Raw genomic sequence first — 16,314 nt, 5'->3', positions numbered from 1 at the left:
GGCTTTGGCGTTGCTTTTTGGTAGTTAGAAGGCCACTAAATGCAACTGCGCACAACACATGAATTATGCCCAGCAGTGAAGGGGTTAATTAGGTAGCTTGTAGGGAGCTTGTAGGGTTAATTTTAGCTTTAGTGTAGAGATCAGCTTCCCACCTGACACATCAGACCCCCTGATCCCTCCCAAAGAGCTCTCTTCCCTCCCCCACCCCACAATTGTACCCGCCATCTTAAGTACTGGCAGAAAGTCTGCCAGTACTAAAATAAAAGGCATCTTTTTTATATACATATATATTTTTTAGCATATTTACATATGCTGTTGTGTAGGATCCCCCCTTAGCCCCCAACCTCCCTGATAACCCCCAAAACAGCTTCCTAACCCTCCCCCTCTTCCTTATTGGGGGCCATATTGGGTACTGGCAGCTGTCTGCCAGTACCCAGTTTGCAAATAAAATGTTTTTTTGTTTTTTTTATTTCATTTTTCTGTAGTGTAGCTTCCTCCCCCCAAGACCAATCCCCCACCCGCTCCCAGATCACTTAGATTTCCAAGTACTAAATATTTTGCACCCATTTCTCCTACCCCGCCGCCATCTACCTTACCTACCCCCTAAAGTGAGCTCCTACCCCGTCGCCATCTACCTTACCTACCCCAGAAAGTGAGCCCGCCATCTATTTTATAAATATTAACCCCTAATTTAATCCCCCTACACCGCCGCCAGCTATATTAACTATATTAACCCTAATTATATTAGGGTTAATATAGTTAATATCCTTATTATATTATATATATATTAAGTATAATAACCCTATCTAACTCTAACATCCCTAACTAAATTCTTATTAAAATAGATCTAATTAATATTAATATTATTAATTAAAATATTCCTATTTAAATCTAAATACTTACCTATAAAATAAACCCTAAGATAGCTACAATGTAATTAATAATTACATTGTAGCTATTTTAGGATTTATATTTATTTTACAGGTAACTTGGTATTTATTTTAACTTGGTACAATAGCTATTAAATAGTTAATAACTATTTAATAACTACCTAGTTAAAATAATTACCAATTTACCTGTAAAATAAATCCTAACCTAAGTTACAAATACACCTACACTATCAATAAATTAAATAAACTACAAATATCTAAACTAAAATACAATAAAATAATCTAAACAGACTTCCGGTAGGCGGGCGGAGAGAGCAGACGCACGGAACAGAGCTCCGCAGTTTCCAGATATTAAACTGGAAAAAAACCAACACATTGCCCCAGAAAAAGCCGGCATCCTTGGCAGGGATACCCCCCACTGCCCGGACACAAGCTGGCAGGGATTCTAACAGCGGAATCCACTACCGGAGAAGTAACAGACCACAGAAGTGACTGTAAGTAGCGGCTGCAGCCGCGAGGGACACAAACAAACAGGCAGGGGAATTACAGGTGCTCCACGCTACACAAGGAGCCAAAGATTTGAGCAGTATAATAAGGATTAAAGACTCGGGCCCCTACAAGAGAAGGGTGGGACACTGAATTGGGACCTTAACTAACGGCGGGAACGCCGCCATCTTGCCCCGCTGCCGCACTTGCCAAAAGCTTAACCACAGAAGCGAGTAATATCCCGGCACGACCCCCACCACTCTCTCTTACGCCCAGAAGAAGGGAATCAGCAAAGGACCTCATAATTAAAATATCGCTGCTTAACACTAAGTACCTTCCCTACCATAGCCCTCACAAATCCGGGGGTTAATCAGGAGGAAGCTATTCCCAAATCCAGATCTCATACAAAGGGTATAGAGCCACATAGGAGACAGGAGGTGGGGAAACATGAACTTTGGCCCACTGGACAATACCTTTATTAATAAATAATACAGGCTACCGCATCATGAGAGGCTAAAAGGCCCGGACCTGCCCCTATCCTTCCCACCCAGCGCTTAACAAGCACAACAGTGAACCTGTGTTCAAACTTATTCTGAGGCCTAAAATAACTAAACAGAGGGAAATAGCAACTTGTGATAAAGCAAGCAAACAGAAGTCACAATACTGGCGAAGCTGATTGACAAAACACTAAAGCTGCATGCAAAAATATTATAACTCCTATATAAAAACAACAGAGACAATGGCAGGCAGACTCAAGCACGCAGAGAAAAAAAAGAATCACCTAGATACACCGCAGATCCCAATGGAAGCGGATCCATTACCAAACTCTAACAATACAGACACACACCCAATTGTCACACAGATATCTGCACTATTCCTGCCCAAAATTGAACAGGTGCAAACAGGGATGGACTCACTCACAACTGAGGTCAAATCATTTAATGGCAGACTGACACAGGTGGAACAGAGAGTGGCAGAAGGAGAAACCCGTCATAGAGAAACAGAAACTAATATACAAGCATTACAACAACAGAATGAACGGTTATGGGCAAAGGTTGATGACTTGGAGAACAGGTCGAGAAGAAACAACTTAAGAATTGTAGGAATCCCCGAGAACATCCCGGGATCAGAGCTAATAGACTTTGCAGAAAACATCCTCCCAAAGTTGCTGCGTATGCCTCAGTCCTGCCTCCCGTGCTTAGTGGAGAGGGCACACAGAGTGGGAGACCCGAGAAAGCAAGGAGAAAATACCCAACAGTCACGCCAGGTAATGGTGAAATACCTTAGTTTCAAAGCAAAAGTAGCGATACTGCAGGCCTACAGAAAGGCTTCACCTTTGGAATATGAAGGAAGGAAAATCTATTTATTTCAAGACTACTCAGCAACAGTTGCAGCTAAAAGAAAGGAGTTCACACCTTACTGTAAACAACTCATAGAGCAAGGCAGAATAGCAGCCCTGCTGTACCCGGCAAGGCTGAGGCTCCAAACAACCAATGGACCTCTATTCTTTGAATCCCCGAACCAGCTTAAATTACACCTGCAAAGAGAAGAAAGAAGGAATCAGCAACAGAACCATGAAGCTCAGCCTGACGACACCTGAAAACAGGGACAATCATCAAGGCCTCAGAAACCATAGATTAAAGACCCTTAAATTTAAAGACATGACAACTCATATCCTTTACAAGTGGGGGGGGGGAGAGGGAACTGAAAACGGTTTACTGTTTATTGTTTATTGCATACTGTCTGATATATTGTTGGTAATTATTGCCTGTTTTCATATCTCTTAAACACGTTTAAAAAGGAGATCTTAAAAGTTTAAAAGTTAATACTCACTAACCAGATTGCTTTTTGTTTGTCTTAGCGATAGACAGAACACACCAGATCTTGGGGCGCTCCCTCAGGGGGGGAATAGACAGATTTGGGACATTGCAGGAAAACCGTAAGTAACGCTCATCACCCTACACTGCAATAAACACGCATCACACACCACATCTCACACCCTTAACAAATAGCGACACCCTCAAACAATACAATACTTATTGTAGGAAAATGAAAATCACTACTTGGAATGTGGGAGGGATAACATCCCCTATTAAAAGAAAGGCGATATTGAGACAGTTAAACACAAAAAAAACTGATATAGCTATACTAGAAGAAACACACCTTTCTAAGATAGAACACCAAAAGCTTAAACAGGGGTGGGTGGGAGAGGTACTCTTCACGCCTTATGAAAAGAAAAGAGCGAGAGGGGTCGCAGTGCTGTTCCGAAAGGGACTTAACTATGACATCTCACAAGTGCTCACTGATGTAGAAGGCAGATACCTAATTATAAAATTAACGATTGACACATTAACCCTGATACTCTGTGGTGTATATGGCCCCCAAACGCAGAAAAAAGAATTTCTAATCCACCTCCAAAGCAAACTCATACAATTTGCAGACTTACCCATTATAGTGGGTGGAGATTATAATATAGCGCCACATACACCTGCAGACAGATTTCGAAATCCCACTAGCAACACAAACACCAAACAGCCATGGACAGGATCCAGAAGAGAAACACTAATACTTAAAAACTTCAGAAATAGTTTGGATCTCCTTGATGTATGGAGGGAGAGAAACCCTGAGGCGCGTGACTACACATGTGCACACCCATCCAAAACCACACTCTCCCGCATAGACTATTTTCTAATCTCAAGTCAACTGTGTTCTAGGATAGGAGACATTAAGATAGACCCCCTAACCATCTCAGACCACTCGCCAGTAACACTACAGCTCACTACTGATGCCCCTCAGAGAAAGACGTGTGGGTGGAAATTCCCTACATACCTGTACCACGACCTTAACTTGAGAAAACACTTAGTGGGAGAGTGGTTAGCTTACAAGGAGCTTAACAAGCAACACATAAAAGACATCTCACTGTTTTGGGAAACGGCAAAAGCAGTGTTAAGAGGGGAGATCACAACTTATGCAATTAGAACAAATAAAATTAGCAGGAAAAGAGGGGACCTACTTCTACGCCAACTTCTAAACGCTAGAAATCAATACCTTAGACACCCGACAGACCAAAACAGACTAAAATACAGAGACATCAAGACCCTCAGAGACACCTATCTTATTCAGGCAACAGGCAGAGCCCAAACTAGGATGCAGGCTAAATTCTACCGTTATGGGAATCGCACAGGTAAATTACTAGCTAAGATCACCAAACTAACCAGGAAAACCAACACTATAACAACCATACAGGGACAAGGAACAATATTAACAAAGAAAGAGGATATACATAAAGCATTTGTAGATTACTACTCCACATTGTATAGCCCACAAGTGATAGATGAACAACTGAAACAAAACTTCTGGAAGGACTTAGCCCTCCCGCAAATAACCGACGCACAGTTACAGTCCTTAAATAAACCAGTGTCCCTCCAGGAGACTATTGGAGCTATCAACGCGTTGCCTCTAGAGAAAACACCCGGGCCGGATGGCCTACCAGGGGAGTTTTATAAAATGATCAGGGAAGAGGTGGCGGAGACACTTACTTTACTGTTTAATGCTATAATGAAAGGGAGGGCCGACTTATCTAACAGATTTACAGAAGCGAACGTAACAGTCATCCCCAAACCAGACAGAGACCCAATACTAACATCCTCATATAGACCAATCTCACTACTCAATTCAGACTACAAACTGTTTACCAAAATTTTAGCTAACAGACTGACAGAGATATTACCGGACCTGCTTCACGAAGACCAGACGGGATTTGTTAGGGGTAGATCCTCAGTTAAAAACATGAGAAAATTACAATTAGTCCTATCACACTACTGGGGGGAGGGCAACCAAAAGGGAGACGGGAGGGAAGGAGACGCTTGTATACTACTGGTAGACGCTGAGAAAGCGTTCGACAAGATACTATGGGACCACCTTTTCACAACTCTTAGGAAATTTGGAATTCAGGGCGACTTTATGACAGCCACTCATGCAGTATATAATGAACCCCGTGCAGCAATTCTAGTTAACGGCGAACCATCCAAATCTTTCCCGCTAATGAGAGGCACGAGGCAGGGGTGTCCACTCTCACCACTCCTCTTTGACCTGGCGCTTGAACCATTAGCAACCAAAATAAGAAAAAACACGGAAGGACTAACTATAGGCAAGGAAACCCTCCATTTATCCCTCTTCGCAGATGATATGATCTTATACACAAGAGAGCCTAGGCAGAACATCCCTATATTAATGCGCATCATAGCCGAGTTCGGTCAAATTTCGGGATACTGTATTAATAAAGACAAATCAGAGCTGTTGTGGCTACGCAACGAATCGCCATCAGACCCATTGCAAGATAACTTTAAGATTGTCACCAACTCGTTTAAATATCTAGGTATTAACCTCTCTAGAGATCCTAAACAGTGGTATAGACTTAATTTCCGACAACTATTTAAAGAACTAAGACACTTACTCCTAAACTGGACACCACTACCATTGACACTGTCGGGAAGAGTGGGACTAATCAAGATGATTCTATTCCCAAAACTGTTGTACACACTACAAATGCTACCCGAACTCATCCATAAACAAGACCTCCAGACATTAAATAGGGACATACTACACTTTTTATGGAAAGGGAAACGACATAGAATAGGACATAAAAAAATGACATGCACACCTGAGATGGGGGGATTGGCACTCCCAAACATAGAGTATTACAACTGGGCAGCCTTGGCTAAGTATGTAATGGATTGGTTTTTGGACAGAAATGTCTTCACCAACAGTGAACTAGAGACGGAGCTCATTGCTCCGTGGTCATTAAAAATGCTCCCACATATGACTCGCACACAACTAGAGGGAATAGTGGGACACAATACTATTCTCCTCCATCCTGTAAGAGCATGGTGGAAAATCTGCAGGACCCTTAGAATCACATGCAAGAATACCGTATACTTACCCCTACGGGGTAACCCAAACTTTCAGGCAGGTTTCACCACATCGCCTTTTAGACAATGGGAAACACGGGGACTCTCTACTATTAGACAGGTCCTGACGCCAGACCAGAAATCAGTCAAATCGTTTGCCGAATTACAATTAGAATTCAATTTACCTCACAAGCATCACTTCGCATTCCTACAGACGAGACATTATGTACAAAGCATCTTGGGGATGGGAGACATGCCGGACACCAACTGCGAAATATACAAGCTACTGACCCTGACAAAAGGAGGACTGACCTCAATATCACATACCTACAAAGCACTCCAAACAGTGGTTAATAAAGCTACTAGGGACCAAATCCAACATAAATGGACAACTTGGACTGAACACCCAGTTACAGACCAAATAATTGAACAAAGCGTCTCAAAGGTGAGGAAGGCATCACTATCAAATGACATACGGGAATCACATACAAAGCTATTACATAATGCATACATAACGCCAAAGATGTATCATAAGTGGAGCCCTGAGACCTCGGGACTTTGTCCAAAATGCGCACACCCAAACCCCAACATAATCCATATGATATGGCAGTGCCCAAAACTCACAAGATTCTGGAACATGGCACACAAATGGGTAATGAGAGTTACGGGAGAGAGCATAGACCTGAACATTCAAGCAGTAGTATTTCTCCACACACAGTCAAACACAAACAGGCATATGGCGTTTATTCATAATGTCATACTATTTGCCAGAAAGCTCATCTTCAAGAAGTGGTTAGAACCTGAATCACCAACACTCACACACCTTAAACTAGAACTACAACAGCAAATTATCCGTGAACAAGTAGATACACAGGGGGACATCATAAAGCGAACTAAACATTTTCTCAATAAATGGGAACCCTTAATTCGCAGCTTAGACTTAGCACATCAGAGACAAATCCTACACCCACTTAAAAACTCAGAATTTGTTCTCGAAGCCCAGTTAAGAGGCAAATGGAACATCTTTTAAGCTATTGACAAGGGAACAAACCAATGTAGAGACTAAGATGAGAGACGAAACAGAACCCTGGGGGAGCGCCCTGGGAGGGGTTGGGGTGAAAGAGAGTTGGCAGCGGAGCTAGTTGGGGAGGGGGGAGCTTAATGTGTTGATTTATGAAAGCTAACAATGAACGAGAGACTCACCCACAATGGAACTGCAATGACTTGCTTATTGTGAAGGACTACAAAACACTAGAGACTCTTGGAAAGACTTGATCTAACTAATATGTTATGCAAAGTATACTGTTACCTGTTTAACTGCCTTCTAAGGGGAAACTAGATACAATAAGTTAGAAGAGGGGTAAGGAGAATAGGTACTTTTTGGAGTAACTATGTTATTAGACATAGAAGAAAATGCAGTGCTGTCTTTGGTAGCAATTTTTGTTATTATGTTTTGCAAATCTAGTTGTACAAACCATTTGTTGCTTTTTCAGTGCTGAATATATAAATAAATAATTTAAAAAAAAAAAATAATCTAAACTAAATTACAAAAAAAAAACAAACACTAAATTACAAAAACTAAAAAAAATTACAATATTTTTAAGATAATTACACCTATTCTAAGCCCCCTAATAAAATAATAAAGCCCCCCAAAATAAAAAAATTTCCCTACCCTATTCTAAATTAAAAAAGTTCACAGTTCTTTTACCTTACCAGCCCTTAAAAGGGCCTTTTGCGGGGCATGCCCCAAAGAAAACAGCTCTTTTGCCTGTAAAAACCCCCCACAATACCACCCCCCAACATTACAACCCACATACCCCTATTCTAAACCCACCCAAACCCCCCTTAAAAAAACCTAACACTACCCCCCTGAAGATCTCCCTACCTTGTCTTCACCCAGCCGGGCAGAACTCTTCATCCGATCCGGACGATGTCCAATCAAGCGGCAGTGAAGTCTTCTTCCATCCGGGCGATGTCTTCAATCAAGCGGCAGTGAAGTCTTCTTTCATCCGGCGATGTCTTCAATCAAGCGGCAGTGAAGTATTCTTCCATCCGGCGATGTCTTCAAGCAAAGCGGCATCTTCAATCTTCTTTCTTCGCTCCTCCGCCGCGGAGCATCCATCCTGCACGAAGAATGAACTAGGAATGAGGTACCTTTAAATGACGTCATCCAAGTTGGCATCCGTCGAATTCCGATTGGCTGGTAGGAATTCGCAGCCAATCGGATTGAACTTGAATCTGATTGGCTGATTCAATCCTATCAGCCAATCAGAATTTGGGGGCAGCAGATTAGGGGTTCATAGGGATAATGTAGGTGGCGGCAGTGTCTGGAGCGGCAGATAAGGGGTTAATAATATAATGTAGGTGGCGACGATGTTGGGGGTGGCAGATTAGGAGTTAATAAGTGTAAGATTAGGGGTGTTTAGACTCGGGGTTCATGTCAGGGTGTTAGGTGTAGACATAAATTTTATTTCCCCATAGGAATTAATGGGGCTGCGTTAGAAGCTGAATGCTGCTTTTTTACAGGTGTTAGGTTTTTTTTAAGCCGATTCTGCCCCATTGATTCCTATGGGGAAATCGTGCACAAGCACGTTTAGCCTGCTTACCGCTACCGTAAGCAACGCTGGTATTGAGGTGAGATGTGGAGCTAAATTTTGCTCTACGCTCAATTTTTTGCGGCTATCGCCGGGTTTAAAATAACCTACAATACCAGCATTGTCTTAAGGGAGTGGTAAAAGAAAAAATGCTGGTTAGCAACGCACCCCTGTTACCGCAAAACTCGTAATCTCGGTGTTAGTAATTATTTTAGCTAGGTAGTTATTAAATAGTTAATAACTATTTAAAAACTATTGTAACTAGTTAAAATAAATACAAACTTGCCTGTAAAATAAAAATAAACCCTAAGCTAGCTACAGTGTAACTATTAGTTATATTGTAGATAGCTTAGGGTTTATTTTATAGGTAAGTATTTAGTTTTAAATAGGAATTATTTAGTTAATTATAGGAATTTTATTTAGATTTATTTAAATTATATTTAAGCTAGGGGGGTTTAGGGTTAGGGTTAGACTTAGATTTAGGGGTTAATAACTTTAGTATAGTGGCAGCGACGTTGGGGGCGGCAGATTAGGGGTTAATAAATGTAGGTAGGTGTCGGCGATGTTAGGGATGGCAGATTAGGGGTTAATAATTTTTAACTAATGTTTGCGAGGCGGGAGTGCAGCGGTTTAGGGGTTAATATATTTATTATAGTGGTGGCGATGTCCGGTTCGGGTGATTAGGGGTTAAAAATTTAATTTTAGTGTTATAGTTTATGTGTTAGTGTACTTTTTAGCACTTTAGTTAAGAGTTTTATGCTACGGCGTTGTAATGTAAAACTCTTAAATACTGACTTTAAAATGCGGTACCAGTGCTGACAGGAGAGGGTCTACCGCTCACTTTTTGGCAGACTCGTAATACTGGCGCTATGCAAGTCCCATTGAAAAAAGGGGATACGCAATTGACGTAAGTGGATTTCCGGTATTTCCAAGTCTGGCCAAAAAAGTGAGCGGTACACCTGTACCTGCAAGACTCGTAATACCAGCGGGCGTTAAAAAGCAGCGTTGGGACCAGACAACGCTGCTTTTTCAGCCTAACGCAAGACTCGTAACCTAGCCGTAATCTTTTATACACAACAATAAACCTAAACGAGCAATGTCCCGCACATTTTATACTGTGTAGCTGTTATAACAAGCCATTGGAAATACATTAAGAAGAAAACTATTTTACATTACACTGTAGCTTTAGGCAACAACTACTTACATTTAAAGAGACACTAAAATAAAAACTAAACTTTCATGAGTCAGATAGAGCATGCAGTTTTAAGAGACTTTCCAAATTATTCTACTGTCAAACTCTGCACAATTTTTATATGCACACTTTTTTAGGCATCAGCTACTACTGAGCATGTGCAAGATTTCATAGTGTATATGAGTCAGGGATTGGCTGATGGTTGTCACGTGATACAGGGGCAGGCAAACTTTTGAAATTTGTTACAGAAAAATCTACATCTCATTTAAAATTCAGAGTAAGCGCTATTTTGTGGTCTTTTGATTATGCACTTGTTGATTATTCCACTGTATATATTGGTCCTTTAAATTGAAACTGATACTGCATTATTGAATTTGTATGTATGACCATCAACCCTCAGTGCCTCTGCTTTATTGTTTTAGAAGGACCCACCTTAACAAGTATAACAAGTATTTAGTACATGGATATAACTTAAAAACAAATGGCTAGATTACGAGTTGTGCGTTAGGCTTTTTCCCTACTGCTGCTATTACGAGTCTTGCAGGTTTAAGGGCACCGCACACTTCTTTGGCCTTACCGCAAAACGACTTCCGTAAACTTTGTAAAGTATTTTTTCTATGGGACTTCCATAGCGCTGATATTACGAGTCTGTCCTGGGAGGCCAAAAAGTGAGCGGTACACCCTCTACCTCCAAGATCCCTAACGTATTTAAAAGTCAGTAGTTAAGAGTTTTATGGTACAACGCCTTAACATAAAACTCATAACTGAAGTGCTAAAAAGTACACTAACACCCATAAACTACCTATTAACCCCTAAACCGAGGCCCTCTCGCATCGCAAACACTAAAAATAAAATTATTAACCCCTAATCTGCCGCTCCGGACATCACCACCACTATAATAAACATATTAACCCCTAAACCGCCGCACTCCTGCCTTGCAAACACTAGTTAAATATTATTAACCCCTAATCTGCCATCCCTAGCATTGCCGCCACCTACCTACATTTATTAACCCCTAATCTGCCACCCCCAACGTCGCCACCACTATACTAAATGTATTAACCCCTAAACCTAAGTCTAACCCTAACCCTAATACCCCCTAACTAAAATTATATTATTACCTAAATTATTCCTATTTAAAACTAAATACTTATAAAATAAACCCTAAGCTAGCTACAGTATAACTAATAGTGTTTCTGGCGAGCCTGCAGACTCGCCAGAAACACGGGCCCTCAAGCTGCATACAGAGCTTGATAGATAAGCCCCTGTGTGTATCACTATCTGTAATGATCATCTGCTGGTGCCGGTGGGTGGTGTGGGAGGGAATCAAGGAGGCGGGTGGGCAGTCCAGCAGCTGAGTGGGAGGGGGGGTTGGGAGGACCCTACACTACAGAAAAAAATAAAGGGACAGGGAGGGATGGGGGCTACACTACAGAAAAAGGGTGGTTGGGTGGGGGGACCACTACACTACAGAAATTTAAAAAATAAAATTAAAAAGATATTCAAAAAAGTGGTTTATAGGTATTGGCAGACAGCTGCCAGTACCAAAGATAAAGGGCACTAGTTAGAAGGGGAGGGTTAGAGAGCTGTTTGGGAGGGATCAGGGAGGTTGGAGGGTAAGGGAAATCCTACACTGCAGAAAACATTAAAAAATCAATACAAATTTAATAAAAAAAATAATTGCCTTAAATCTTCATACTGGAAGACTGTCTGCCAGTACCTAAGATGGTGGTGACCAGTGGGGGTTTGCGAGGGGAGAGAGCTGCTTGGAAGGGATCAGGTAAAGAACAGGGGGTGGAAAGTGTCAGGTGGGAGGGTAAATCTCTACACTAAAGCTAAAATGAACATTACAAGCTACCTGATTAACCCCTTCACTGCCGAGAATAATACAAGTGTGGTGCACAGCTACAATTAGCGGCCTTCTAATTACCAAAAAGCAATGGCAAAGCCATATAAGTCTGCTATTTCTTAACAAAGGGGATCCCAGAAAAGCATTTACAATCATTTGTGCTATGATTGCACAAGCAGTATGTAAATGTAAAGTTTGTTCGGAACTTGAAATATGAACGCAACCCGACAAGCGCAAAAATGAAAATCCTAGCGGAGTATCACAAATGGAAACTTAACTTTTACGGGAAATTGAATTCATAAAATAAATTTGTTTAACCTGCCTATTTTTATTAAAACAGTGTCAAATTAAAATTTTACAATTTATAGACAGCATGAATTTACTTCTGCTATCAAATTGGGCACAGTCTTATTATATGCACACTTTTTGAGTGATGAGTTTCTACTAAGCATGTGCAAGCGATATTGTGCGCCTGCCCTATCATTAGTGCATGACTTATAATCTGGCCCTTAGTCTGAATTAAAAAATAAGTAGTAGATTTTATTTCTAACAATTTTAAGTTAGTTTAATTTTCCTTCCGTCTGTATCATATGACAGCCATCAGCCAACCACAAAATACATATATAAGCATACACTGTAAATTAGTTTTCAATAGCCAAACTACACCCACCCCTATTTTTTTTGTAGAAGCCAATCTGGGCTAAAGTCTACATAAGACACTCATTTGCTAGTAAAAAGTGCATTGTTTAGCAGTTGTTATCTGCTAAATGTAATTAGGCACAAAATGTAGCAGGGTTAGCCTTGATAAGTCAGCAGTGAACATTTCCAGTTCTGAGAATTTGAAAATCCACAATTTCCAGAGATTAATTACACAAAAAGAGGACAAAATAAGTCATACAAGTATATTGCAATATTGTTGTAGTGCATGTAACTAAATATTTTATAATAAATTCTCAATGTGTTTACTGTCTCTTTAACTATTGGTCAGCTTGTTGGTGTCACTATCAGAGATACTGTCACTAATATGTTTTTTATAAAAATAAAATCAACTGCACACAATAAACATTTTCTCTTCATTGCTGTGAGTAATCATCTGTCAGTGTAAACTAGAGTCTATTTATAGAAGTACGGCTGTCTGCATAAAGCAGTACTCAAATACCGATCATAGATTGCTTATTGGCTGCAAATATTTACTTATGTGTTACAGAGTATATAGAAAGCACAATGAATTAATCCCCTTTTAAAGGGATAGTAAATAAAATAATAAAATAATATATAACATGAAACAGCATTAATGTAACATAATAAACATTTTATTGCTCAAAAAGGTTAAGAAAACGTTATATTATTTGAAATTGCAGAAAATATATCATTGTGCAATAATCTCTCTAATATAATAAGTATTTTTGAACAGCTTCATTAAAAATAGGAATCAAAGAAAAAAAAAATGTGAAACATTTGAATGTATGTATGTGTGTATATACAGTATATATATATATATATATATATATATATATATGTATGTATGTAAGTGTATATGTATATATGTATGTGTGTATGTATATATGTATGTGTGTGTATGTATGTATATATATGTGTGTATGTGTATGTATGTGTGTGTATATATATATATACAGGGAGTGCAGAATTATTAGGCAAATGAGTATTTTGACTACATCATCCTCTTTATGCATGTTGTCTTACTCCAAGCTGTATAGGCTCGAAAGCCTACTACCAATTAAGCATATTAGGTGATGTGCATCTCTGTAATGAGAAGGGGTGTGGTCTAATGACATCAACACCCTATATCAGGTGTGCATAATTATTAGGCAACTTCCTTTCCTTTGGCAAAATGGGTCAAAAGAAGGACTTGACAGGCTCAGAAAAGTCAAAAATAGTGAGATATCTTGCAGAGGGCTGCAGCACTCTTAAAATTGCAAAGCTTCTGAAGCGTGATCATCGAACAATCAAGCGTTTCATTCAAAATAGTCAACAGGGTTGCAAGAAGCGTGTGGAAAAACCAAGGCACAAAATAACTGCCCATGAACTGAGAAAAGTCAAGCGTGCAGCTGCCAAGATGCCACTTGCCACCAGTTTGGCCATATTTCAGAGCTGCAACATCACTGGAGTGCCCAAAAGCACAAGGTGTGCAATACTCAGAGACATGGCCAAGGTAAGAAAGGCTGAAAGACGACCACCACTGAACAAGACACACAAGCTGAAACGTCAAGATTGGGCCAAGAAATATCTCAAGACTGATTTTTCTAAGGTTTTATGGACTGATGAAATGAGAGTGAGTCTTGATGGGCCAGATGGATGGGCCCGTGGCTGGATTGGTAAAGGGCAGAAAGCTCCAGTCCGACTCAGACGCCAGCAAGGGGGAGGTGGAGTACTGGTTTGGGCTGGTATCATCAAAGATGAGCTTGTGGGGCCTTTTCGGGTTGAGGATGGAGTCAAGCTCAACTCCCAGTCCTACTGCCAGTTTCTGGAAGACACCTTCTTCAAGCAGTGGTACAGGAAGAAGTCTGCATCCTTCAAGAAAAACATGATTTTCATGCAGGACAATGCTCCATCACACGCGTCCAAGTACTCCACAGCGTGGCTGGCAAGAAAGGGTATAAAAGAAGAAAATCTAATGACATGGCCTCCTTGTTCACCTGATCTGAACCCCATTGAGAACCTGTGGTCCATCATCAAATGTGAGATTTACAAGGAGGGAAAACAGTACAACTCTCTGAACAGTGTCTGGGAGGCTGTGGTTGCTGCTGCACGCAATGTTGATGGTGAACAGATCAAAACACTGACAGAATCCATGGATGGCAGGCTTTTGAGTGTCCTTGCAAAGAAAGGTTGCTATATTGGTCACTGATTTGTTTTTGTTTTGTTTTTGAATGTCAGAAATGTATATTTGTGAATGTTGAGATGTTATATTGGTTTCACTGGTAAAAATAAATAATTGAAATGGGTATATATTTGTTTTTTGTTAAGTTGCCTAATAATTATGCACAGTAATAGTCACCTGCACACACAGATATCCCCCTAAAATAGCTATAACTAAAAACAAACTAAAAACTACTTCCAAAACTATTCAGCTTTGATATTAATTAGTTTTTTGGGTTCATTGAGAACATGGTTGTTGTTCAATAATAAAATTAATCCTCAAAAATACAACTTGCCTAATAATTCTGCACTCCCTGTATATATATATATGTGTGTGTGTGTGTGTATGTATGTATGTATGTATGTATATATGTATGTATGTATGTATATGTGTATGTATCTCTGTATATATGTATGTATGTATGTATGTATGTATGTATATGTGTATGTATGTAGTGTATGTATCTGTGTATGTATGTATGTATGTGTAAGTATATATGTATGTATATGTGTATTATCTGCGTATGTATGTATGTATGTGTAAGTATATATGTATGTATATGTGTATTATCTGTGTATGTATGTATCTGTGTATGTATGTATGTGTAAGTATATATGTATGTATATGTGTATGTATCTGTGTATATATGTATGTATGTATGTATGTATGTGTAAGTATATATGTATGTATGTATATGTGCATGTATCTGTGTATGTATGTATGTATGTATGTATGTGTAAGTATATATGTATGTATATGTGTATGTATCTGTGTATGTATATATATATATATATATATATATATATATATATATATATATATATATATATGTGCATGTATCTGTGTATGTATGTATGTATGTATATGTGTATGTATCTGTGTGTATGTATTTATATATGTATGTATATGTGTATGTATCTGTGTATGTATGTATATATGTATGTATATGTGTATGTATATGTGTATGTATGCATATATGTATGTATCTGTGTATGTATGTATGTATATATGTATGTATATATGTATGTATATGTGTATGTAAGTATATATGTATGTATATGTGTATGTATGTATATATGTATGTATGTATGTATGTGTAAGTATATATGTATGTATATGTGTATGTATCTGTGTATGTATGTATGTATGTGTAAGTATATATATGTATGTATATGTGTATGTATCTGTGTATGTATGTATATATGTATGTATCTGTGTATGTATGTATGTATATATGTATGCATGTATGTGTAAGTATATATGTATGTATATGTGTATGTATGTATATATAACAGGTAATATTTGTAAATGTCATGTAAATACTTTAGTTTTCACAAGAAGGGACATATGAGATATAGAATTATTGAATAGAAGATTAGCAGATCTAGGCAAGTATCCTTGATTGCTTACCCTATAGGTATCCTATATACACTATTACCAATGCACTTTCCTGGGGTAGGATGCAGCGAGAGCATTAGCCCTTTGCATTGAAGTAAATCATATTTATGCAAT

The sequence above is a fragment of the Bombina bombina genome, chromosome 1 (assembly GCF_027579735.1).
Source record: "Bombina bombina isolate aBomBom1 chromosome 1, aBomBom1.pri, whole genome shotgun sequence".
Lineage (NCBI taxonomy): Eukaryota > Metazoa > Chordata > Amphibia > Anura > Bombinatoridae > Bombina > Bombina bombina.
This window is presented reverse-complemented; position numbering follows the sequence as displayed.